The sequence below is a fragment of the Ovis canadensis genome, chromosome 8 (assembly GCF_042477335.2).
Source record: "Ovis canadensis isolate MfBH-ARS-UI-01 breed Bighorn chromosome 8, ARS-UI_OviCan_v2, whole genome shotgun sequence".
In the NCBI taxonomy this organism is placed as follows: domain Eukaryota; kingdom Metazoa; phylum Chordata; class Mammalia; order Artiodactyla; family Bovidae; genus Ovis; species Ovis canadensis.
The window spans coordinates 101,037,967-101,063,525 of NC_091252.1; the positions used below are offsets into that span (position 1 = coordinate 101,037,967).

Consider the following 25,559-nt stretch of genomic DNA (forward strand, 5'->3'; position numbering starts at 1 on the left):
CCCGGCCTGTCCGTCTTCCCCTAAGGCTCTTTGACCGCGCTTCACTTTCGGGCTAGTTCCTGCCTGCCTTCGGCCCAGACCTGGGAGGTCGACTTGAAAGCCCGGGAGACGGGGCTTTCGGGGCCCAGTAGTCAGTCCGTTAAGGTGTGTGACAGGCGTGCGGAGACAGCGCCGTGGGGCCGCAGGAAAGGGCTGGGAGAAGGCTGCTCCCTCGAAGCCGGGTTGTATTCAAGGAGCTGGGACCCTGGAGACCCAGGCAGGCGGAGAGATTCATGTCGCGTGTCCTCCCCACCACACGGCCCCTTAGGGGCAGCCCCTGACCCCAGACAGTCCTGTCTGTCCAGCCCCAAGACCGCACAGGGCACCCCTAGGTAACCCCATTCGATTCCATTTCTCTCTGCCCCATTCCCATGATCTCCACCGCTTGCAGCTCTCCTGGGACACGGAACAGCAGGGCCTTTGGAGCTAAGCCTGCCACCGGGACCATCAGCCTTCCTTGAGATCAGACAAATAGAAAATCAAGGCTGTGGCTCTGCACCTACCACCAGCCAGCCAGCCAGTGTCCTTAGTCCTAAGAACCTGGGAGATGAAGACCCACAAGGCAGAGGGAGAGAGGCAGGCAGGAAGCTGGTGGAGGAGGCAAGGGACTCCCAAATGACGACCTTCCTGCCGCTGCCACCTGCAGCTCAGGCCTTTAGCCCACCTTCCTTCCTCAGGAGCTACATCCTCAAAGATGGCCAGGGACCTCCTAACCGCAGAGAGTGCTTGGTCCCCGGTCCTCTGTGGCTCTGTCCACCTTCTCTCTCCACTCTGCTGCCAAGAAGTGGTCAAACCACGCGGGGCAGTGGGAGGCCCTCCCAGCCACGGTAACGTTTCCATGTCCCCCATTTCTTGCTTGTAGCTAAAGCTCCAGCCTCCTAGACCTTCCCTGAGCTCCAAAGGGCAGATTCAGGCAGTCACCAGGGACCTGAGGGAGTGCAGAACAAAGAGAAAGCAGTCAAGAAACAGAAGGGCAGTGATAAAGCAGTCCTAGCCCTGCCTCAAGGGCTAAAGCTAAGGCTAAGTCACGTCAGTCGTGTCCGACTCTGTGTGACCCCACAGACGGCAGCCCACCAGGCTCCCCTGTCCCTGGGATTCTCCAGGCAAGAACACTGGAGTGGGTTGCCATTTCCTTCTCCAATGCATGAAAGTGAAAAGTGAAGTCGCTCGGTCATGTTTGACCCTCAGCGACCCCATGGACTGCAGCCTTCCAGGCTCCTCCGTCCATGAGATTTTCCAGGCAAGAGTACTGTATATATATTGATATATCTTCTGCAGGAATTAAGGCCCCCACCCAGGTGGAGGATGGTAACTTCAGGCTGAGCACACAATCCTTGGTGAACCGCCCTGTTACCTCACCAACAACCAAAGAAAAGAACTCACACACTCTGAAGTCTCTACATTTGCCTGTAAAAATTCTTCTCCAGAAACCATTGGAGAGTTTGGGGTTTTTCAGCCCAAGCCAAAAACCTGTTCTCCTTTCTTGGTTCTGCATAAACATTTCTCTGTTCCAAACTCCCACGTTTGGGTTTGCTTGGCCTCACTGCATCCAGCCCACGAATTCGACAGCACTGGCTCTACAGTTGGGTGTGGATCTAATCAGGTCATGCCCCTGGAAAAACTCTGCAGGGCTTCTGGTTGATCTTTGTTTGCTGTTGTCATTGTTACTGTTCTGTTTTGTTTTCCAGCCCTGTGGCAATTGGGATCTTAGTTTCCCAATCAGGAATTGAACCCTTGCCCCCTGCAATGGAAGCAGAGCTTTAACCACTGGTCGTTGCTGTTCAATTGCTCAGTCATGTCTGACTCTTTTCTACCCCATGGACTGTAGCACACCAGGCTTCCCTGCCCACCACCAACTCCTAGAGCTTGCTCAAACTCATGTCCGTCGAGTCGGTGATGCCATCCAACCACCTCATCTCTGTTGCTCCCTACTCCTCCTGCCCTCAATCTTTGCTAGCATCAGGGTCTTTTCCAATGAGTTGGCTCTTCGCATCAGGTGCCCAAAGGATTAGAGGTCCATGGAAATCCCTAGAAATAAAGGGGGAAATGAGTCATCCTATCACTCTCATGCAAACAGCATCAGCGTTTTGCAGGACAGTTTTTCTTGACAGCAAGTGGAAGTTCCCTGACCAGGGATCAAACCTGTGCTTCCTGCATTGTGAGCGTGGAGTTTTAATCACGGGACCCCAGAGAAGTCCTCCCCATTCATCTCTGAATGAGCAGCAGAATTCTTAGTCAGCTCAGGCCTCAGCCACTCTATGCACTAGCTCACGGTGCACATCCATTCCAGAGGTGCTGGCTCCGCCTCGCTAACACCAGCCTTGTCCTTCCTCAGCCACAGTCTCTGCCAAGGTGCTCTGCTCCTTCTGTCTCCTCCCTGCATCCCACCCTAGATAATGCCCATTCATATTTACCTTGTGAGTGAGACTGGCTTCCTCAGGGTCCTCTGCCACACATGACGGTCTCAGTTCCGTTAAGTTCAGTCGCTCAGTTGTGTCTGACTCTTTGCGAACCCATGGATTGCAGCATGCCAGGCCTCCCTGTCCATCGCCAACTCCCAGAGTTTACCCAAACCCATGTCCATTGAGTCAGTGATGCCATCCACCATAAGCAGTGTGACAATATATAGCGCTGACATACTCCTTTTCCTATTTGGGACCAGTCTGTTGTTCCATATCCAGTTCTAACTGTTGCTTCCTGACCTTCATATAGGTTTCTCAAGAGGCAGGTCAGGTGGTCTGGTATTCCCATCTCTTTCAGAATGTTCCACAGTTTATTGTGACCCACACAGTCAAAGGCTTTAGCATAGTCAATAAAGCAGAAATAGATGTTTTTCTGGAACTCTCTTGTTTTTTCTATGATCCAGCGGATGTTGGCAATTTGATCTCTGGTTCCTCTGCCTTTTCTAAAACCAGCTTGAACATGTGGAAGTTCACGGTTCACGTATTGCTGAAGCCTGGCTTGGAGAATTTTGAGCATTACTTTACTAGTGTGTGAGATGAGTGCATTTGTGCAGTAATTTGAGCATTCTTTGTCATTGCCTTTCTTTGGGATTGGAATGAAAACTGACCTTTTCCAGTCCTGTGGCCACTGCTGAGTTTTCCAAATTTGCTGGCATATTGAGTGCAGCACTTTCACAGCATCATCTTTTAGGATTTGAAACAGCTCAGCTGGAATTCCATCACCTCCACTGGCTTTGTACGTAGTGATGCTTTCTAAGGCCCACTTGACTTCACATTCCAGGATGTCTGGCTCTACGTGAGTTATCACACCATCATGATTATCTTGATCACAAAGATCTTTTTTGTACAGTTCTTCTGTGTATTCGTGCCACCTCTTCTTAATATCTTCTGCTTCTGTTAGGTCCATACCATTTTTGTCCTTTATTGAGCCCATCTTTGCATGAAATGTTCCCTTGGTATCTCTAATTTTCTTGAAGAGATCTCTAGTCTTTCCCATTCTGTTCTTTTCCTCTATTTCTCTGCATTGATGGCTGAGGAAGGCTTTCTTCTCTCCTTGCTATTCTTTGGAACTCTGCATTCAGATGCTTATATCTTTTCTTTTCTCCTTTGCTTTTCGCTTCTCTTCTTTTCACAGCTATTTGTAAGCCCTCCTCAGACAGCCATTTTGCTTTTTTACATTTCTTTTCCATGGGGATGGTCTTGATCCCTGTCTCCTGTACAATGTCACGAACCTCCGTCCATAGTTCATCAGGCACTCTGTCTATCAGATCTAGTCCCTTAAATCTATTTCTCACTTCCACTGTATAATCAATCATAAGGGATTTGATTTAGGTCATACCTGAATGGTCTAGTGGTTTTCCCTACATCTTCAATTTAAGTCTGAATTTGGCAATAAGGAGCTCATGATCTGAGCCACAGTCAGCTCCCGGTCTTGATTTTGCTGACTGTATAGACCTTCTCATCTTTGGCTGCAAAGAATATAATCAATCTGATTTCGGTGTTGACCATCTGGTGATGTCCATGTGTAGAGTCTTCTCTTGTGTTGTTGGAAGAGGGTGTTTGCTATGACCAGTGCATTTTCTTGGCAAAACTCTATTAGCCTTTGCCCTGCTTCATTCTGTACTCCAAGGCCAAATTTGCCTGTTACCCCAGGTGTTTCTTGACTTCCTACTTTTGCATTCCAGTCCCCTATAATGAAAAGGACATCTTTTTTGGGTGTGAGTTCTAAAAGGTCTTGTAGGTCTTCATAGAACCGTTCAACTTCAGCTTCTTCAGCGTTACTCATTGGGGCATAGGCTTGGATTACTGTGATATTATATGGTTTTCCTTGGAAACGAACAGAGATCATTCTGTGGTTTTTGAGAATTGCATCCAAGTATTGCATTTTGGACTCTCTTGTTGACCATGATGGCTACTCCATTTCTTCTGAGGGATTCCTGCCCACAGTAGTAGATATAATGGTCACCTGAGTTAAATTCACCCATTCCAGTCCATTTTAGTTCGCTGATTCCTAGAATGTCGACGTTTACTCTTGCCATCTCCTATTTGACCACTTCCAATTTGCTGTGATTCATGGACCTGACATTCCAGGTTCCTATGCAATATTGCTCTTTACAGCATTGGATCTTGCTTCTATCACCAGTCACATCCCCAGCTGGGTATGGTTTTTGCTTTGGCTCCATCCCTTCATTCTTTCTAGAGTTATTTCTCCACTGATCTCCAGTAGCATATTGGGCACCTACTGACCTGGGGAGTTCCTCTTTCAGTATCCTATCATTTTGCCTTTTCATACTGTTCATAGGGTTCTCAAGGGAAGAATACTGAAGTGGTTTGCCATTCCCTTCTCCAGTGGACCACATTCTGTCACACAGATCACAGCCTTGTCTAACTCAGTGAAACTAAGCCATGCTGTGTGGGGCCACCCAAGACGGGCGGCTCATGGTGTTTATTAATATAGCAGGAGATATTTCCGTTTCACAACTGGTTTGATCCCCTTGCTGTCCAAGGGACTGTCAGGAGTTTTCTCCAGCACCACAATTCTAAAGCATCAGTTCTTTGGCACTCCGCCTTCTTTATTGTCCAACTCTCACATCCATGAGAAAGCTATGGAAAAACCATAGCTTTGACTAGACAGATCTTTGTCTGCAAAGTGCTTTCTTTGCTTTTTAATACGCTGTCTAGGTTTGTCATGGGTTTTCTTCCAAAGAGCAAACTTTTTAAAATTTCATAGCTGCAGTCACCATCTGCAGTGATTTTGAAGCCCAAGAAAATAAAATATGTTCCTGTTTCCACTTTTCCCCCATCTATTTGCCATGAAGTGATGGAAATGGATGGCATGATCTTAGTTTTTTGAACGATGATTTTTTAAACCAGCTTTTGTACTCTCTTCTTTCACTTTCATCAAGAGGTTCTTTAGTTTCACTTCAATTTCTGCCATTAGAGTGGTATCCTCTGCATATCTGAAGCTGTTGATATTTCTCCCAGCAAACTCGATTTCAGCTTGAGCTTCATCCAGCCCAGCATTTCACTCGATGTACACTGTATATAAGTTAAATAATCAGAATGACATTATACAGCCTTGACGTACTCCTTTCCCAATTTTGAAATAGTCTTCTGTTCCGTATTCAGTTCTAACTGTTGTTCCTTGTCCTGCATACAGGTTTCTCAGAAGATAGGTAAGGTGGTCTGGTATTTCTATCATTTTAAGAATTTTCCAGTTTGTTGTGATTCACACAGTCAAAAGCTTTAGCATAGTCAATGAAGCAGAGAAGAAAATGTTTTTCTGGAGTTATCTTGCTTTTTTCTATGATACAACGAATGTTGCCAATTTGATCTCTGGTTCCTCTGCCTATGCTAAATCCAGCTTATACATCTGGAAGTTCTCAGTTCACATACTACTAAAGCCTAGCTTGAAGGATTTTGAGGAACATCTTGCTAGCATGTGAGATGAGGACAATTGTGTGGTAGTTTGAGCATTCTTTGGCATTGCCTTTCTTTGGGATTGGAATGAACACTGACCTTTTCCAGTCCTGTGGCCACTGCTGAGTTTTCCAAATTTACTGGCACATTGAGTGCAGCACTTTCACAGCATCATCTCTTAGGATTTGAAATAGCTCAGCTGGAATTCCATCACCTCCACTAGCTTTGTTCATAGTGATGCTTCCTAAGGCCCATTTGACAGCATTCCAGGATGTCTGGGTCTGAGTGACCACACCATCGTGGTTAGCCAGGACATTAAAATCTTCTTGGTACAGCTCTTCTGTTCATTCTTGCCGCTTCTTTTTCTAATCTTTTCTGCTTCATTAGGTCCTTACTGTTTCTGTCCTTTATGTGCCCATAAAGTGCCCCCATCTTTGCCTGAAATATTCCCTTGGTCGCTGGGGTCCAGCCCCCGCAGGATCCAGGGAAACCCGAAGGAGAAACGGCGTCGGTGATTGATTTAGAGAGAGAAGGAAAGAATGTTATAGATAAGAAAATAGAGGAGAGAAGAAAAGAGGCTGATGTTCCTTGGTTTATACAGAAAATCAATAAAGTCTCAAGACAAGAGACTTGCACCATCTACGTGAGGCCACAGGTGCCCTCCCGGTCTCCAGAGGGAGTGAAGGCACAGGGCACCTTCCTGTTCAGGTCCTAGAAACCCAGGCAAATAAATAGACATGGCGGACCTCTGTCCTCCAGATGGGAACCAGCCTGAGAGAGAGAGTAAGAGGAAAATGATTAACACGAGGAGACCAAGCTACTTTGATGAGCGAGATCCATAGCTTTATTTGTAAACGGTACTCATATACTTGTTTTATACACAGAGGGAAATGAAAGACGCAAGGTCATACAGAGTCAGCCCAACATTCCAGCGGTATTGCCCTTATCGAAACCAGGATTTTTCTGCATACCTTTTCCACAAAAGATGTTTGTACAGTATCTTCTGGCCTTGGAGGCCTGTGAATATTTTATGACCCTCTTTTGATAAAGGCTGCTCAAGCAGAAAACTTATTTTCCCTCAAAGTGTTTTTTCTTTATATTTCTAATCTATGTCAGCCTCAGAAAATGCCAAACAGAGTTAACGTTTTTCACAGAGCAAAGGTGCAGTGAGTTACAAGAAAGAACCAATTAGCTCAAAAGTCTGATATGGTTAAATTCAAGGCTACACGTGTTTTTCTTGCATTCTCACTGTGTTAACTAATGCATTCCCAGGTGCACAGTGGATAAGAGATATGGGAACTTAGCAACAGGCATTGGCCCAATAGTGAAATCCTACATCAGCACTAGCACTACTCTAATAACTTTTAACTCTTTCAAAGGCTCTATGTTTTAGGCTTTCTGTGCCTCTCACAGTTGGGAGGCTGTAAATAATCACATGAGTAGCTGTAAGAGTCTGGATATACCTGCTGAGCAAGCTAGAATGTTAATAGAGGGGGTTTGATTTGAAATATTCCTCTCATGTCCAGGAGACTTATTAGCTATAGCCCTAAGTTGATTTTCTCCAGAGAAAAGTGGTCAGGGTTAGCGCCCTATTAATATCAGAGGAGTTGGTGAAAGTCATGAAGTAGTAAAACAGACAGATTCTGGTTTGGGGGGTAGATGCTCGAGAAAGCCTAGGGAGCCCCTTGAGTTCTGAAGCCTTGCTTAACAGTTCTCTTCCGCATGAACTTGTCATGAGTGGGATCTCCTGTGGCGCTTCCCGGCATTTGGTGTCTCCAATTTTCTTGAAGAGATCTCCAGTCTTTCCCATTCTATTGTTTTCCTCTATTTCTTTGCATTGATCACTGAAGAAGGCTTTCTTATCTGTCCTTGCTATTCTCTGGAACTCTGCATTCAGATGGGTGTATCTTTCCTTTTCTCCTTTGCCTTTCACTTCTTTTCACAGCTGTTTGCAAGGCCTCCTAGACAATCACTTTGCCTTCTTGCACTTCTTTTTCTTTCGCTTGGTTTTGGTCACCGCCTCCTGTACAATGTTATGAACCTCTGTGCATAGTTCTTCAGGCACATTCTCTACCGTATCGAATCCCTGGAACCTATCTGTCACTTCCACTATATACTCATAAGGGATCTGATTTAGGTCTTATCTGAAAGTGGCTTTCCCTACTTTCTTCAATTTAAGCCTGAATTTTGCAATAAGGGGCTGAGGATCTGAGCCACAGTCAGCTCCAGGCCTTGTTTTTGCTGACTGTATAGAGCTTCTCCATCTTCATCTGCAAAGAATATGATTAACCTGATTTCGGTATTGACCATCTGGTGATGTCCATGCGTAAAGTTGTCTGGGAAGCCCAAATCAACTATATTTCAATTTTTTAAAAAAGTAAAAATAAAATAGGGTAGGGGCAGCTGAGGTTTAGGCCAAACCGCAGTTGTGGAAGCTGGTGAGCCTTCTCAGGGCAAGTGGGGGTGGCTGTCGCCGCAGGAGGTGTGGGGAACCTGAGAGGTAAGTTTCTCGGCTCCCATAGTACAGATCTTGTGATTTAAGAGATGGTGTTTGCTTGTGACGAAGCATGTTTGCACGAGGCAGGGGAGGAGATGGTCACAGCTGTTTCAGTGAACGGAGCATCCTGGAATCAGTGCTCCAGCCTCCAACACTAAGGACCTCTTGTGGCACAGGTTCGCTGACGTAACTCCCTCCACTGCCCTGTTCCCGTGAGGAAATACCGCAGGTTACACTGTGAAAGTGAAAGTGAAGTCGCTCAGTCGTGTCCGACTCTGTGACCCCATGGACTGTAGCCTACCAGGCTCCTCTGTCCATGGGATTTTCCAGGCAATAATACTGGAGTAAACACCTCCCAAATCTCATGGCTTCACTATGTCCTCAAGAGCCCGTCTCTGCTGTGCCCCACGCCGGCTGTGGATCGGGTGATTTCCACTCTGGGACCCAGGCTGCAGGAGGAGCCAGTGCTGGCCTCTGCCCTTCAACCAGCAGGAGCAGGGCCACATCCCGGCTCTGGCCACTCGGTGTCCGACGTCTGTTCCTCTATTCAAATGCTCTGGACTGGAACTGGTCCCACGGCCAAGTCCATGACTGGGAGGAAGGAAATACACACCTCCCACGGGGGAGGGCATTACAGAGGAATGGAGAGCATATGAGAATGTCAGCAAATAACTGGGGCAAGGTTCCCGCCGCCAGTGGGGAGGCAGAAGGAAGGCCTGGAGAAGACAGGCGGGCGGGTGGAGGGGGAGGAGGGGCAGGCTGTGCCTCGGTGCGGGGTAGGGGGCCCGTGGGTGGAACCAGGGAGCCACACACGTTCGACTGGGCGCAGCCTTTGCAGTGGGGAGTCTTCAGAGGCAAACAAGCGTGAGCACTCGGCTGCAGAAGCGATGTGCCGAGTGTCCGAGAGCCGCGCGGTAGTCCGTGAGATCCTCGCGGGCTGCACTTGCTCTTCCAGGAGCAGGCCTGGGGAGCCGGAGGGCCCGTGGCGGCAGGAGACACCCCGGGGTTCCTGCTAGGTGGGGTCAGAGGTCACCTTTACCGGGATGGTCAAATCACGCCCGCCCCCCGCTCCTCAGTCCAGGCCAGCTGGGGCAGGCTCAGCTGAAGGGGAGGCAGGGGGCAGGTGTGGGGGCGTGGAGCTCCAGGTCAGGAGTGTCCAGGTGTTGGGAGCAGGCCTGTCTGAGGGCGAGTTCAGACTCCCCACTTATGACCTGCGTGACCTTGATCAGCCAACTGGCTTCCAGAAGCCTCAGCTTCCTCATCTGTGAAACAGGAAGGAGCAAGCTCTAGCACCTTGGCATGAAGATTCTAAAAGTGTCCCCAGAGGTCAGCATGAGCCCACTGGGCCAGGCTGTATCAGGAGCTCGGGGCCGCGTTCTCTTTCACTACGGAGCCTGTGCTCTTTCACCCTGGAGGGAAGGACCCCGAGGGCTCTCGGGGGGCTTGGCAATCCTGCGTTAGTCCTGAGCTTGGCGCTGGTGGGCATGGTTTTAGACTTTGTGTGTTAAAGCCGTGTCTCCAGGCTCTGTTGTAACCTTTTAGGAGTCTCAGACTCGAAATAGCTCTGTCTCACTTTGGGGATGCTTCCCTTAAAAAGTCCTTCACATCCTAAATTATTGATACTTTCAGAAAGTTCGGACACTCTGGATATTTTCCCTCTGACCTTCCTCTGATTCTCACAGGACTGATACGTGTGGCCAGCCCGGCTACTGTGGCTCCTGTTTGGTGGAACTGCTTTATTCTGAGCTGTGGTTATGACAAAACAGGAACAGGAAAGGAACAGAAAAAGGTTGGCCGCATGTCCTCGTGGTGTCATTTCCCTGAAGATTCACTCTGATACTTGGAGCTATAAGGAAGAAATCTTTGGAAGTGAGAATAAGGCTAAATCAAGTCAAACAACATAATATTCTAAATGTGAAATACAGGAATATATCACCTCCTGCCTAAAAAAGAAAGAAAAAAGTGAGCTCGCTGACACACACATACACACCTGTGCACAGACCTATCCCCTCACACACACACAGACACACACCTATGTGGGTATGAGAAGAGACTGTCTACTTGGCTGTTTCTAAAAATTGTGTCTCTTTTTTAACAAAAGGGAGGGGGGATTGAATGAAGGTTGTCAAAAGGTACAAACTTCTAGTCCTAAGATAAGTAGTAAGGCTGCAGTGTACAACACGGTAAATGTAGTGAGCGCTGGTCTCATGCATAGATATATGTACATCAGATCAGATCAGCCACTCAGTCATCTGACTCACTGGAAAAGACTCTGATGGTGGGAGGGATCGGGGGCAGGAGGAGAAGGGGACGACAGAGGATGAGATGGCTGGATGGCATCACCGACTTGATGGACGTGAGTCTGAGTGAACTCCGGGAGTTGGTATGGATGGACAGGGAGGCTGGTGTGCTACGATTCATGGGGTTGCAAAGAGTCGGACACGACTGAGCGACTGATCTGATCTGATCTGATATATATATATATATGAAAGTTAAGAGAGTAATGCTGAGTTCTCATAACAAGAAAAACAGGTTTTTCTCTTTCTTTACCTTTGTATCTATGTGAGTTTATGGGTCTTCACCAAACTTACCGTGGTAATCATTTCAGGATGTTACAGGGGTCAAATCATCATGCTGTATTCCTTAGATGTACTCAGGGCTATGGTCAATTTTATCTCAATAAAACTGCAAGAAAAAAACAAAAATGGAGCAAACTTCAGAAGTTATGACATAACTGAACTATTTCCCTCTAGATAAGCATTTCTGCCGTATAAATGATGGTTGAATATTCATTAACAGCCAAGGTAGTGGACTTTCTATTGGTATGTAGTCTTGATCAACAGTGTTCTGTGCGAAGCCGCTTCAGTCGTGTCCAATTCTTTGAGACCCAATGCACTGGAGCCTGCCAGGCTCCTCTGTCCATGGGGATTCTCCAGGCAAGAATGCTGGAGTGGGCTGCCATGCCCTCCTCCAGGGGCTCTTCCCAACCCAGGGACTGAACCCTGGTGTCTTACTTCTCTTGCATTAACACGCTGGTTCTTTACCATTAGCACCACCTGGGAAGCTAATATAACTCAAAGAACTAATGCTTGAACATACTAGAAAGAGCTCTGAAGTCAGGCATTGAGTGGCCCTAAAGCTACTGTGTGACCTCAAACAAATGCAGCTGAGGTTTTGAGCTGTGCCCGGGAGAGGGCCAGGCACCCCACCTTCATCTCTCCTCTGAGTGAGGTGGGCCGTGGGGGCCCAAGGCATTCTGTAGGAGGCTGCCACGCGGAGAAAACCTTGAGCAAGCTTGTGCTTGCTGTGACTCTAAATCCCAGTTAATAACTACCCCTTAGGTAGAAGCACTGACCAGTCGATTTCAAGGGGAAAAAATCCCAGCTTATCCACATGGCATTCCTCTTTCCCCCAGGGTAACTGAGAAGCGTGGGCCTCCCGCGGGCCTGGCTACATAGCTCTGCCCACTGAAACATCTTGACAAGCACCTCAGAGTAGTCAGACGATTGAAGAGGAATATTCTCCTTTATAGAATTCAGGGTGAAAAATGAAGAGAGAATAATCGCATTGGAATATTATTATTTTGCAACTCCAAGTAAAACAACAAATCCAGGCAGTGATCATCAACAGAAGCTAAAACAACAGAGGGAAGCTGAGAGGGAAGTTTACAGCGGACAGATCTGTCTGAGGTCGTCAGGAGCCACGGTCAGCACTAAACAAGGCAAGGAATCGAGCAGAGGAGGCGTCCCGATTTGAAGCGAAGGGAGCCCACCTCACCGGCTGCAGAGCAGCCATCCCCCGCACTAGCATTTCTGCGTGCTTAACTTTTAGTTAAGCAGCATTAGTACTAGTCGCTCAGTCGTGTCCGACGTTTTGCGACCCCATTTTGCTACCATCTGGCGGCCTGTAGCCCGCCAGAATACTTGTAGGTTAGTTGGTGCTATAAACTCAGGTTTTCTTTACGCAACTTCCCTTTTATCATTGAAAAAAAAAAAGTCCCTTTTTGTATCATAATATGTTTGCCTCAAATTCCATATTGGTAATGTACATATTGCCACTCCTGCTTTCCTTTGTTAAAAGGAACCCTGGTGCTTTTCAGTGGAAATTTGAATTTTGAGGCCACAGTCCTGGCGCTGTTGCCACTGGGTTAGTCATTGGACCCGGTGCCTTCCAGTGCCCAGGGCTCAGAAGTACCTTTTGTTTGCCCTTTGGTTTTTATTTGTATTAAAGAAAATAGATCAACAGTCCATTCTGACATTTATGAAGCAAATTTAGGGTGAAAGAGCTTTCTTGTTTTGCGCCTCCCTTTCATCTCTTTCAGGCATTTGTTTGTTGGTGTTTAGTTGCTAAGTCGTGTCCAGCTCTTTGGAACTCCATGGACTGTAGCCCACCAGGCTCCTCGGTCCATGGGATTTTTCCAGGCAAGAATACTGGAGTGGGTTGTCATTTCCTTCTCCAGGGAATCTTCCTGGCCCAGAGATTGAACCCCGGTCTCCTGACCTGGCAGGCAGAGTCTTTACAGAGCATTTACTTGGCCACAGCTTAAACAGGGAACTTAAATGCTATCTTGCTTTCTAAAAATACAGCTAGTCATTAAAGCTTTGCCTTTCCCCTGGGGCTGATTTTGGCCTGGGACGCTGATTAAATCACAAAGCAGTTTACCTGGACCAAATTCAGATGGCGACTCCTAACCTGTCTCAACTTGCTTAGAGTAAACCTGATTTCATCCTCCGGTGGCTTTCATTTCGATCTTAAAAAGGGGGGAGTCCTTTGACACATCTTTGCTATTAACCCTTCTTAGAGGTCTGTTAACACGACATCAAACACAGCAGGGGAAAGAGTTAAAAGCAGGTCCCAGGAAGGCAGCGGAAGCTGCTTCCTGCTAGACCAGGGGTAGAGTTAGAGCCTGTAAGAGCCCTGGTCTCAAAGGCTGCCGTGATGTGTGGGCTCAGTGCGCCGAAGTCACGCCTTCCGCGTCCTTTTCAGCTCCTCCTGCGTTTCATTTTAGCATCTCTGCGGGACCTGAGGCTCCTCCTGCCCTTCAGAGCCTCTCTTTTCCTCAAAACACAACTCAATCCTTTTCCTGAAAGTCGACCTCCTTCATCTAATTTCTCCCAGTCCTGAATTCTCCTTTCTCGTGTAGTCTAAAGCCTTTGAAAATATATTCTTGTAGACTGATTTATCCCTCTTCGAGAATTATAAATACCTCGGGACAGAGCCGGATCTCACAATCTTGAGATGTCGCCGCTGTGCTGAGACAGAACAAACTTTTAATAGACACTGGCTAAATTACTTTAGTCCCATTTACCCAAAAGCATGTTGTACACAGATGTGCGCCTATATGTGCTTAAAAAAAAAAGAAAGAAAAAAAAAACCAAGCAAAGAAAAGAAAAACCCTCCAAACCCGTCTTATATTACACAGCGCTTTCTGGGGGAGAAAGCGTCTTACTCCCAAAGGCTCCTTCTGTTCTGTAACAGCCCCGACGACGGTGGGCAGAGCCGCTGTGCGTGCCCTTTTCCCAGAGAGGGAGAGTGAGTCCGGAGGTGCTCAGCGGGGGATGGAGGAGATGCAGCTCCCTGGTGGCTGAGCCAAGCGTTGAGCCAGGCAAATCCCCGGAAGCTTTTCTTCCTCCTGTTGCCTGGCAGTTCCAGAAAGTGCATTGGGAAGGTTACCCAGAACTTAGCAATAATGCAAACGGATGATTCCAGGGCCTTCCAGCATCCTCCAGGAACACCACCTCACAGACCCCCGAGGACGCTCTTTTCTCTGCAATGGCAGGTCCTAAGCTTTCTGGTCTCAGAATCTCTCAGACCTTTAACAGTTATTGAGGATTTTTAAAATAAAGACCTTTGGTAAATACATAGTAACCAATATTTACCTTATTTGTAATTAAAACTGAGGACATTGAAAAATGTGTTAATTTTTAAAATAATGGCAAACCTACTATGTATTAACAAATATTTTAAATTAAAGTTACCATTTTTCCCAAACGAAACCAATTTATCGAGAAAAGTGGCATTGTTTTCACATTTTTGCAAAACTGCATCACTCCTGGCTTAATGGAAGAGGTGTGGATCCTCATCGTCGCCTGTGTATTCAGTATGTTGTGAAAAGTCGCTTGGGTAAAGAAAGTCCAGACCCACATAGATATGTAGCTGGAAAGGGGAGGGGTATTTTAATCACTTTTTAAAGCTGAACAGAAATTCTAAAATTCTAAAAGGGGAGCTGCAATGTGGAACCTGAAGCTCAATCCATGAACTTTTTGCACTCTACTACCTCTGAATTCATTGCTCTTTCTGGAACGTTGGAGGCATCTTTTGTCCACGTGTCGGAGACAGAATAATGACCCCAGAAGGCATCCTCGACCTACTCCCCTGAACCTGGGAAATGCGGTAAAAGGGATGCTTGCTGATGCCGTTGTTGGGAACACTGAGAGGGAGACAGGACAGAAGAGAGTGAGGCAGGTGCCCCAGGAGACAAGTGCCCCAGGAGAAGGACTCCACCCACCAGTGCTGCTTGCAAAGATGGAAGAAGAGTCCATGAGCCAGGAAATGCGGGGGCCTCTCAAGGCTAGAGGGCTTCCCTGGCAGCTCAGCGGGCAGAGAGCCCACCTGCAATGCAGGAGACCCAGGAGACCCGGGTTCGATCCCGGGGTGGGGAAGATCCCCAGCAGAAAGAAATGGCAACCCGCTCCAGTACTCTTGCCTGAAAAATCCCATGCACGGAGGAGCCTGGTGGGCTACAGTCCAAAGGGTGGCAACGAGTTGGACATGGCTGAGCGCACACACTGTTGGCTCGAGGCGGGAAAGACAAGGAAGCAGTTTCTCCCCTGGAGCCTCCAGAGAGGGGCAGGGGAGACCCGCGCCAGACCTCCGACCCGCAGAAGTGCGGGGTCACGAGCTTGCTGTGTACACCACTGGGTTTGCAGTGGTTTGTTGCCGCAGCAACGGGAAGCTCCCTGTAGACTTTGTCGTGCTGCGTGTCGGTCATTTGGAAAACGATGGTTCCGTGCAGAGTTTTCCAATGCTGACATGCTTCCTTACACAGTCCCAAAGAGCCACTGTCGTTAACATCACGCTTTGTCAGAAAACTCTTCAATTATTAGGGAGCTTTCAAGTACTCAGAGCAGCTATCCAAAATTTCCACTTGAAAACTCTTATTTTACCATTGGCAACAAGTGTTGTCAGTTGCTTCCCTTGAAGCGACAGATTCACTTCATGCGCTTCTGAAAAATGTCTTCTAAATACTGAACTCTGAACAGCCAGCTTGTCTCTCGGTGGTTCTTACAGAAAGTAAACGGGGCTCCAGCTGGATTAAGTGAAGTGAACAAAGGAAGACACGGTGGCTCCTCAGGCCTCAGGCTCATCTTTGTCTCAGGCTCTGACGCCCTCTGCCTCCCTCCCTCCGGCCACATCCGCCACCATGCCCTCCACTTCCTCAGCCGAATTTCCTGCCAGACTTCCTTTTTTCTCATTTTCCTTCCTCTGAACTTGTCAGAACCCGTCTCTTTAAAATGAGGCCTTCTGACAGACTCACAGACTTAAAGAACACATTTATGGTTACCTAGGGAAAGGATGGGGAAAAAGGATCGTTAGGGAGTTTGGGAAGGTCATGTACACACTGCTATATTTAAAAAGGATACCCAACAAGGACCTACTGTCCAGCGCAGGGAGCTCTGCTCAATGTTACGTGGCAGCCGGGATGGGAGGGGAGTTTGGAGGAGAATGGATACACGTGTATGCATCGTTGAGTCCCTCCGCTCTCTACCTGAAAATATCACAACATTGCTAATCGGCTCAACTCCAATATAAAACAAAAATCTAAAAATACAATAAAATTAAGCCTTCTGAGCATCCAGGGACCAAACCCTTAATTTTTCATATTCCCTGGGATAAAGCCGAATTATGAGTAGTAGCAAAATATTTTCCCAAAGTAACTGAAGAGCCTCACAGATTTGCAGAGGTATTTAATATCGTCATGCAAACTGATCAACAAGGTCGCCCTGACTTATATCCGCTAGTTCAGATGCTTGTCAGAGAAGGTCAGGCCCAGCATTTGACGAAAACTGTTAATTGGGGAAATCCTAAAAGGTGTCTAGAATGGGGAGACCAGCCCCCTGACTTACTGTATGATCCGGTTCAAGCAATCTCTAGGCGACTTCGCCAAGCAATTCTTAAGACTTTTTCAAAGCCTGTAGATTGAGACCAAGTTTAAGCTTGCACACAAAAATCTGATGGACTGTTCACGATTGTTATAATTGACTTCAGAATGTTTCTAAAGAAAACTCTGGTCTTTCTTCAGATGCTGACTCCACCTGGGTAGTTTTAATTCTGTTTATTAATAGGCTGAGCCAAGACCTTTCTAGTACAGAGGACCAAGGTGGAACAGGAGGCCTTGTCCACTGCAGATTTAGTCCATCTGACGAGTCAGCCCTCCCATATTCTGGGTGAGTCACCTCCAAGGAAGACCACCAGAATTCTGTTAACAAACCTTCAACTCCAGCAAACGAAGGCTCCTAAGCAAAACCCAAACCCTCCTAGTTTCTGCTGTTACTGCAAGAGCCAAGACATTGGAAAAGCAATGGTCACAAATGTAAGCATGACAGGTGCCTTCAGCTCTCCAACCAGCCTCTCCAGGGTCCTCCAGCAAAATTAGCTGCACTCCTCACACTGAGGTTCCAGCAGACCCCTCAGAATCTCTCCCAAGAATCAACCAACACCCTAGAAGGAAAGGGGCCCTTCAAGGTATGCAGCCCGCAGAAGATTACTAGGCTCAAGGTCTCATTATTCCTTGCCTGAGCTCCTGAAACTCCCATTTTACCACGAGAAAACCTCAAGGCTAAGGGTGGAGGCTTATCCAGTACCTCCGAGCCATAAACATTACTATCCCTGGACACCCTGCTATTTCTAACCCTCATGTGTTACAACATCCATTCCCAATGGAAGGACGCTCTCTTCTGTAGCTGATTACACAGCACATTCTTTAGAATTCCAGCTGATGAAGCTAGCCAATGCCTTTTTGTTTTCAATCAGGAAGAAAACAATTTGCCTGGACAATAATGCCTCTTTTTTGGAGGCATTTTACTGAGACTTTTACTGAGTTTTTTACTCAGTAAAAAAGCTGAGAGTTTTATGGAGAGTTTTACTGAGAATCCTTCCTATTTCTCACAAATTCCACAGGCTGATCAGGACGATATGAAGTTCCCTAGGGTTCTCCTGTGTTGTAATACGTGAATGCTTTGCATCTTTGATCTCTTTCTAAAGCCGCCCTGTAAAAAGCATCCTCCTGCCAAAGCTTTGAGGTTTAATCACATCTGTATTCGAGCTGTATGTTAGAGTCACTTCCTATTCCGGTGCAAAAGGAAGATGGCTTGATTTTGGACTAGAAAAAAAGTTAAAACTAACAGAAATACAGCAGTGTTGAAAATATTTTATGAATTTCCAACTGTGTGCAGCAACTTTCTCATATTTAAAACAAGAATAGCATGTGAAGCAATAGATACTGGATCAGTTTCATGTATTGAGCATTTATTGTATGGAGCAATGAGCTATGCAAGAATTAAATGTTAAAAATGTAAGTGACAAAATTGTTAAATATTAAATTGAGGGTGAAAAGGCTCAGTCATTTCCACAAGAATGTTCTCCCACAATTGATTTATGAATTAGTACAATCTTGCCTCAGAATATTTTAATTTTACCCAGTGAAATTAACTGCAGAGTTAATCACTAAGTAGAATGCATCTTTCCTTCTGGGTTTTTAACACGTTCTTTTTGGTTAAATTTCAAGAAGCTACAGTCATGTGATTTCATTTGGAAGTAATGTCAGTCTTCATGAGAGGTTTATGCACACACACACACGCGCACACACACACGCACACACAGAGTAATATCTTTTGACAGCAGCTAAAATGCTTCTGTCCAGATTCGCTTCTAAACTCAAGTAATTCTCTTTCAAAAAGCAGCCTTATGTACGCTTTTAAAACCCCAATGATGAGCTGGGAAATACAGCTCTGAATTAATTAAATTATATAAAACTGATACAAACCATAAGGTGCAGAGAATTCAATTCTCCTCTCTGTTGGTCAAGGTAACTGTCCTAAAAGTCACTCAAATGTCTAAGCAAACTGGAACAGAAGTAGAAAGGAAAGCTATAAAAAAGACCAAGGGTGAAAAAGATTCACAGATTTTTTTGTTTGTTATCCGGTTTTTCTCACCAAACCTTGCCTGTGAGATACACACTCACGCACATACACATGTGCTCATACATGTGTGTACATGCTCATACATATGTGTGCACGCTCACACATATATGCACACCCATACATATGTGTGCGTGCTCATACATATACGTGTGTCTCATACATATATTTACATGCTCACACATATACGTGCATGCTCATACATATGTGCGCATGCTCACACATATACACACACGATCATACATATATGTGCGTGCTCATACATATACGTGTGTCTCATACATATATTTACATGCTCACACATATACGTATATGCTCATACATATGTGCGCATGCTCACACATATATGCACATGCTCACACATATGTGTGCGTGCTCATACATATACGTGTGTCTCATACATATATTTACATGCTCACACATATACGTGCATGCTCATACATATGTGCGCATGCTCACACATATACACACACGATCATACATATATGTGCGTGCTCATACATATACGTGTGTCTCATACATATATTTACATGCTCACACATATACGTATATGCTCATACATATGTGCGCATGCTCACACATATATGCACATGCTCACACATATGTGTGCGTGCTCATACATATACGTGTGTCTCATACATATATTTACATGCTCACACATATACGTGCATGCTCATACATATGTGCGCATGCTCACACATATACACACACGATCATACATATATGTGCGTGCTCATACATATACGTGTGTCTCATACATATATTTACATGCTCACACATATACGTATATGCTCATACATATGTGCGCACGCTCACACATATACGTACATGCACTGTGTGCGCTGATGAAAAAATGCCCATTCTAAGCATTATGACCCGGCAGTCATTTCACTTACCTATTTACTCAACGAATTTATTCCCTACCCTGCCAGGTATCCATTTTGGGGGAATAAATACAAAAAGACAATGCTCTCTTTCCTGAAAGTGTTCGTGGCCTACTAAGAGACAAACATTTGTAAATTATTTACGAATAATAAATAATTGTAGGAATGCAGTAAATGTTATAATAAAAGTGTGGGTTAAGTGCTATGTGGATGCAGGAAAAAAGAAATGGCTGAGTTGCCTATGAGACATGGATGGCTTCTCAGAGTAGACAGCCTGCGAGCTGAATCTCAGAAGAAGTTTCTAGGCGGGTAACCCAAGGGTGTTCTGAGTTAAGGCAACAGAGAGAACTGAGAAATCATGCTGTAATCAGGGCACTCGAGTGACAGCTTAGCATGGCTGAGAGCGGAATTCACACTGAGAATGAAGAGAAATTAGGTGGAAGGGGGCGTTGACCTGAAACAAATAGACTGCCAGAAGTCTCTCCAGCAAAGATGGGTTTATTCAAGACCAGCAGAGGTTTGTAGTTTGGGATCTGCAGCCATGATGTGAGGTGCGGCCACATGCAAGGCCCTGCACAGCTTCCACAGAGAGGAAGAAGACGCTGGTGCCTGCGGGGGTCGGAGTGGGAGGCTGCACGGTATCAGAGAGTCCGTGGCTTTTTCTCGGCTGAATCCTTGCCAGGAAGAGAAGGAATCTTTCTCTTCCTCTTGGGCTCAGCCACCAATCCTCGCAGGAAGTAAGCGCTCCCCCTTCTCGTCTCCTAACCAATAAATTGAGGTTTCTGTGTACTAGTTGCTGGCGACGGAATGGAACACCAACACTGCAGAGTGGTTTGAATCTTTATATTCTAACACTTGCTTCTTACAGCTGTTTTATTTTATATCCCTTGCACAACCACCTACAGGGCAAGTTGCCAAGCACTATGATTCAGAGACCATACAGTGTGCAGGCGCAGGGCGAGATAACCTTTACCTTGGCTTATTTACTGCAGCTAAGACTTTGTTTTGGGGAACTTCCTTATCAACTTAGAATCCGTTTTGTCCCTGGGTCTGTTCCTTTTGAGGAATCAGAGAAACATCCTTGTGTGCAAGAAATGTTCTTTTCCCATGGTAACAAACAGGATTCTTAGCTGAACATCTCGTTTGCAAGAATGTTCAGCCCTGGTTGAGAGTCTCGTTTGCAAGCGCTTCTCATCCTTCTTTATACCTTGTTCCCTACCCTAGTCTTTTACATTTCCCCAATTTGATCAAGATCTTTTTCTGAAAGCATCAAGGATCAAGAGCCAGGTGTTCTAGTCTCAGTGGATGTTTAGCCACTGAGTAAATTTTTTATCAGAAAGTACCTTTCAGGGTGTCGGGTCCCAGGTCAGAGGGAAAGTTGCAGAGACTGGAAGTGTACTGAGGTCAAAACTGAGTAACAAAGATGGCTACAGGGAGAGAGAACTCTCAGACACTTTTTATCAAAGTCTGTCTGTCATCAAGGTCATAGGCCCTGGAGATCTTCTACAGCATCCTGTCCTCATCAGAGGTGTGGAGATGAACTTACAGCAGGCAGGGTCCACATATCTTGGGAAGCCTGTCTCACCAGACGTCTGCTTGCATTCTGGGAAATCTCCACTTCCAGGTCCTCCAATGATGTGCGGTTCCGGCCAGTGTTCACTGCTTCTGTTTAGGTGAGTCACGTGAACCCAACCGTCTGTTCTTTGAAGTTTGGTGGCACAAGCGTTGATTAACAATACTTGATAGGGACCTCTCCAGTGAGGTGGAAGAGAGTTCTTCTGGAGGTATCTTTTCCAATAGACAGAAGCTCCAGGTTGCAACATGTGATGCTTAAAATCTTTGTTTTTTGAGAGCATACTGTGAAGATTGCTTTACCAAAACATGGTTATAGAAACAATTAGGCTTTTGCAATATTGAAGTATCTCTCCTTTTACCATTTGTGGGTCAAAAGAAGCAGGCATCACGTGTGCTGGCTTCCTGTGACTATCTCAAAGGTTGAGAGGTTATAAATTCCAAAAAGAAGGGATCTGAGATTTAGAAGGACCAGTGGCAAACTTTTGGCACAACGTACTTTGCTAATTTAGTCTTAGTGATGCCATTAGCACAGTCTATTAAACCAGAGGATTGAGGGTGGTTGCAAACCCAGCTGAACAACACAGACTTGTCAAAGCACCTGTCCAGTAAAAGGGGCTCCTCCACCATTGTATAGTCTGAGAGGAGGTCCCCTGATCTGAGAGAAGTTCCCCTGGTCTGAGAGGGGTCCCCTGGTCTGAGAGGAGGCCCTCTGACCTGAGAGGAGGCCCCCTGATCTGAGAGGAGGCCCCCTGATCCGAGAGGAGTTCCCCTAGTCTGAGAGGAGTTCCCCTGATCCAAGAGGAGGCCCTCTGTTCCGAGAGGAGGCCCTCTGATCTGAGAGGAGGCCCCCTGATCCGAGAGGAGTTCCCCTAGTCTGAGAGGAGTTCCCCTGATCCAAGAGGAGGCCCCCTGATCCGACAGGAGGCCCCCTGATCCGAGAGGAGTTCCCCTGATCCGAGAGGAGGCCCTCTGATCTGAGAGGAGGCCCCCTGGTCTGAGAGGAGGCCCCCTGATCCGAGAGGAGTTCCCCTAGTCTGAGAGGAGTTCCCCTGATCTGAGAGGGGTCCCCTGGTCTGAGAGGGGTCCCCTGGTCTGAGAGGATGCCCCCTGGTCTGAGAGGAGGCCCCCTGATCCGAGAGGTGCTCCCCTGGTAGGGACAATCTTTTTTGAAGGGGTTTTAGCAACAGAAGGGGCAGCAGCCTGTCTGCAAGGGAAGACTCCAGTCCAGTGTGAAGACATAGAGCATGGCTAAAGCATGCTCATATCCAAGAGACGAGAGAAATCGTACGAAACCCACATGCCAGCCCTTGAATGATCCATTCAGTTCAGTTCAGTTACTCAGTCGTGTCCGACTCTTTGCGACCCCATGAATCGCAGCATGCCAGGCCTCCCTGTCCATCACCAACTCCCGGAGTTCACTCAGACTCACGCCCTTCGAGTCAGTGATGCCATCCAGCCATCTCATCCTCTGTCGTCCCCTTCTCCTCCTGCCCCCAATCCCTCCCAGCAGGCACTTTTAAATGTCCGGGGCAGTGTGAACAGCTCCCCTTGGATTGTACTTTGGACAAGTGGGACAGGGTGGGGAGGTAGTTTTCAAGACCTTTTTAATGTTTCCCCACCTAGATTATAACAGACGCCACTTTGCCAGTAGACCAGTGGTCTGATGTGATCACCCAGGGGTCACCCAGTGGTGAGGAGTGAGAATTTTAGAGTCTCTGGTAGAACTGGTTTATTTGGTCAAAACTGGACCTTTCGTTAGCAAATGAACAACTATTTAATTTCCAATCTTATTTCCCTTTTCTAAGGACACTTATTGGTCTTCGCTAGCCAGTTTTCCTAAGTTGTCATTTGGAGAAGCAGCCCTTTAGGTCATGACCGACGTTTGGCTTTTGTGTCCTTTCAAGGGAAGCATTCCTTGCAGAAATATTAACAAGGAGATGTCCTCTAGCTTCCAGAGGGTCAGGTGTAGAATGCCCTGGAATCTTAATAATACCTAAAGTGGTAGGTTAAAGTATCATACTTAATAATTCCTGAACATAGGAGCCATTTTTAACTTTACTCCCACCGTAAGGAAGGAAGCCACATTGCTTTCCCAACGTTCCAGGATCATGACCTACTTCAAAAGTATTACTACTATCAGTGTAAACGTTGCAGTTTCGTCCTCGGCTAAAGTACAGTCCAGCCTGTGAGGCTGAAGCAGCCACAGGTGCTTGTTCTCGCCACAAACAGCATCAACAGCAGCTGCAGCAGCGCACAGAGTGCAGCATCTGCCATCATCATCTTTTAAGTAAGAACCATCCGTGAGCTGGGGACACTAACTGGCGCTCGGGTGAAATTCCCTGTTGATTATCACTAGGACTCAGGAGGTAGTCTGCTGGCATTGAATGCTCATGAGGTACACTGTCAGCGTAGCAGCGGAGAGAAGTAGCTAGGTTAAGGTTACTTTGACAAAGAGTCATATGTGGGGTAGTCAACAATATGACTCCTTAAGAGGTGAGGGCTGAAAAGTGTTGAGTATGGTGAGAATTCAAGACGGCTTCTGCTACGTGGGGTACAGCAATGGTTAAAGGGAATCCACTGGGATTCTTTCAGTGGCTTTTACCAAAAGGTAAAGGCAACGATGGCTCTAAGGCAATGAGATATTTCCATTCCAGAGGCTCTAGTTTGAGGCTTTAATAATATTCTGGGTCAACTGATGGTCCCCGTGTTCTCAGTAAGTACCCAAGGGCATTCCCTTCCTTTTCATGTACGATAAGGAATGTGATAATTGACTGTGTGGATGACAACAAACTGTGGAAAATTCTGAAAGAGATGGGAATACCAGACCACCTTACCTGCTTCCTGAGAAATCTGTATGCAGGTCAAGAAGCAACAGTTAGATCCCGGCATAGAACAATGGACTGACTGGTTCAAAATTGGGAAAGGAGTACATCAAGTCTGTATATTGTCACCTTGCTTATTTAACTTATATGCAGGGTACATCATGCGAAATGCTGGGCTGGATGAAGCACAAACAGGAATCAAGATTGCCAGGAGAAATATCAGTAACCCAGATATACAGATGACCCTACCCTTATGACAGAAAACAAAGAGGAACTAAAGAGCTTCTTGATGAAACTGAAAGAGGAGAGTGAAAAAGCTGGCTTAAGACCCAAAATTAGAAAAACTAAGATCATGGCATCTGGTCCCATCACTTGATGGCAAATAGATCGGAAACAATGGAAACAGTCACAGACTATTTTTTTGGGCTCCAAAATCACAGTAGGATGCTGACTGCAGCCATGAAATTAAAAGACACTTGCTCCTTGAAAGAACAGCTATGACCAACCTAGACAACATTTTAAAAAGCAGAGGCATTACTTTGCTGACAAAGGTCTGTAGAGTCAAAGCTATGGTTTTTCCGGTAGTCATGTATGGATGTGAGAGTTGGACCATAAAGAAAGCTCAGTACCGAACAACTGATGCCTTTGAACTGTGGTGTTGGAGAAGACTCTTGAGAGTCCCTTAGATGGCAAGGAGATCAAATCAGTTAATCCTAAAGGAAATCAATCCTGAATATTCATTGGAAGGACTGATGTTGAAGCTCCAACACTTTGGCCACTTGATGTAAAGAACAGACTCATTGGAAAAGACCCTGATGCTGGGAAAGATTGAAGGCAGGAGGAAAAGGGGACGACAGAGGATGAGATGGTTGGATGGCATCACCGACTCAATGGACATGAGTTTGAACAAGCTCTGGGAGTTGGTGATGGACACGGAAGCCTGGCATGCTTCCGTCCATGGAGTTGCAAAGCCTTGGACAAGACTGAGCGACTGAACTGAACTGAACTGAACTGAACTGAAGGGTAGGTAGGTTCATCAAACTTTCTTTTAAGGCCTTGAAAGCCATGTCATCCAGTTATTCCCATAAACTTGGGTGGGGGTTGTTACTGTTGAGCAAACATATAGAGGTTTGGATCCAAGAGAGAAATTTGGAATTCAATTTTGGCAATAGCAAACTAGCTCAAGAAAACCTAACAATTGGCAGTTAGTTTTAGGTTTGGGAGAACGTAGGACCCCGTGAAGTCTCTCTGCATCTAGGTGCCTGTAGCGTGTAGCCCTTGATCTAATATCAAAAGCCAGAATATCAAACTTAGGTTCAGGCAACTTAAGTTTTTCCTTTGCAACCTTATGTCCCTTTATAGTGGGGTTGACCAAATATAAATGATATTCCAGAGGTTCTCTCATTAAGAATGTTTTGTCTTAAATAATGCTGTTTTAAATATAGGTGTAAACATATATTTGTATACATAATATATATGGATTGAGAAAAAGCCTAGTGAAAACTCTGAAAAAATTATTTATTTTTGAATGTTTTATAATTACCACATGCTACTTTAGTAAACAGAAATGCAATTAAAAATTAAAATCTAGAAATACGAAACTTTTAAATTCACACATCTTAGCGCTCCTAGAATACTGGGCACAGTGCTGAAAATCAGGT

General features: G+C 46.1%; 1 long non-coding RNA gene across 1 annotated transcript in view; it reads right to left on the reverse strand.

The window, feature by feature from the left end:
• Positions 1 to 6,745: 6,745 nt before the first annotated feature.
• The window catches only part of LOC138445408 (uncharacterized), a 31,616-nt gene continuing 12,802 nt past the window's right edge, over positions 6,746 to 25,559 (reverse strand). Inside the window, exons 2-3 of the long non-coding RNA XR_011258858.1 lie at positions 11,010 to 11,103; positions 6,746 to 9,680 (exon numbers count right to left, since the gene is read on the reverse strand). This is a non-coding gene — a long non-coding RNA (uncharacterized lncRNA). The remainder of the gene's footprint in view (positions 9,681 to 11,009; positions 11,104 to 25,559) is intronic.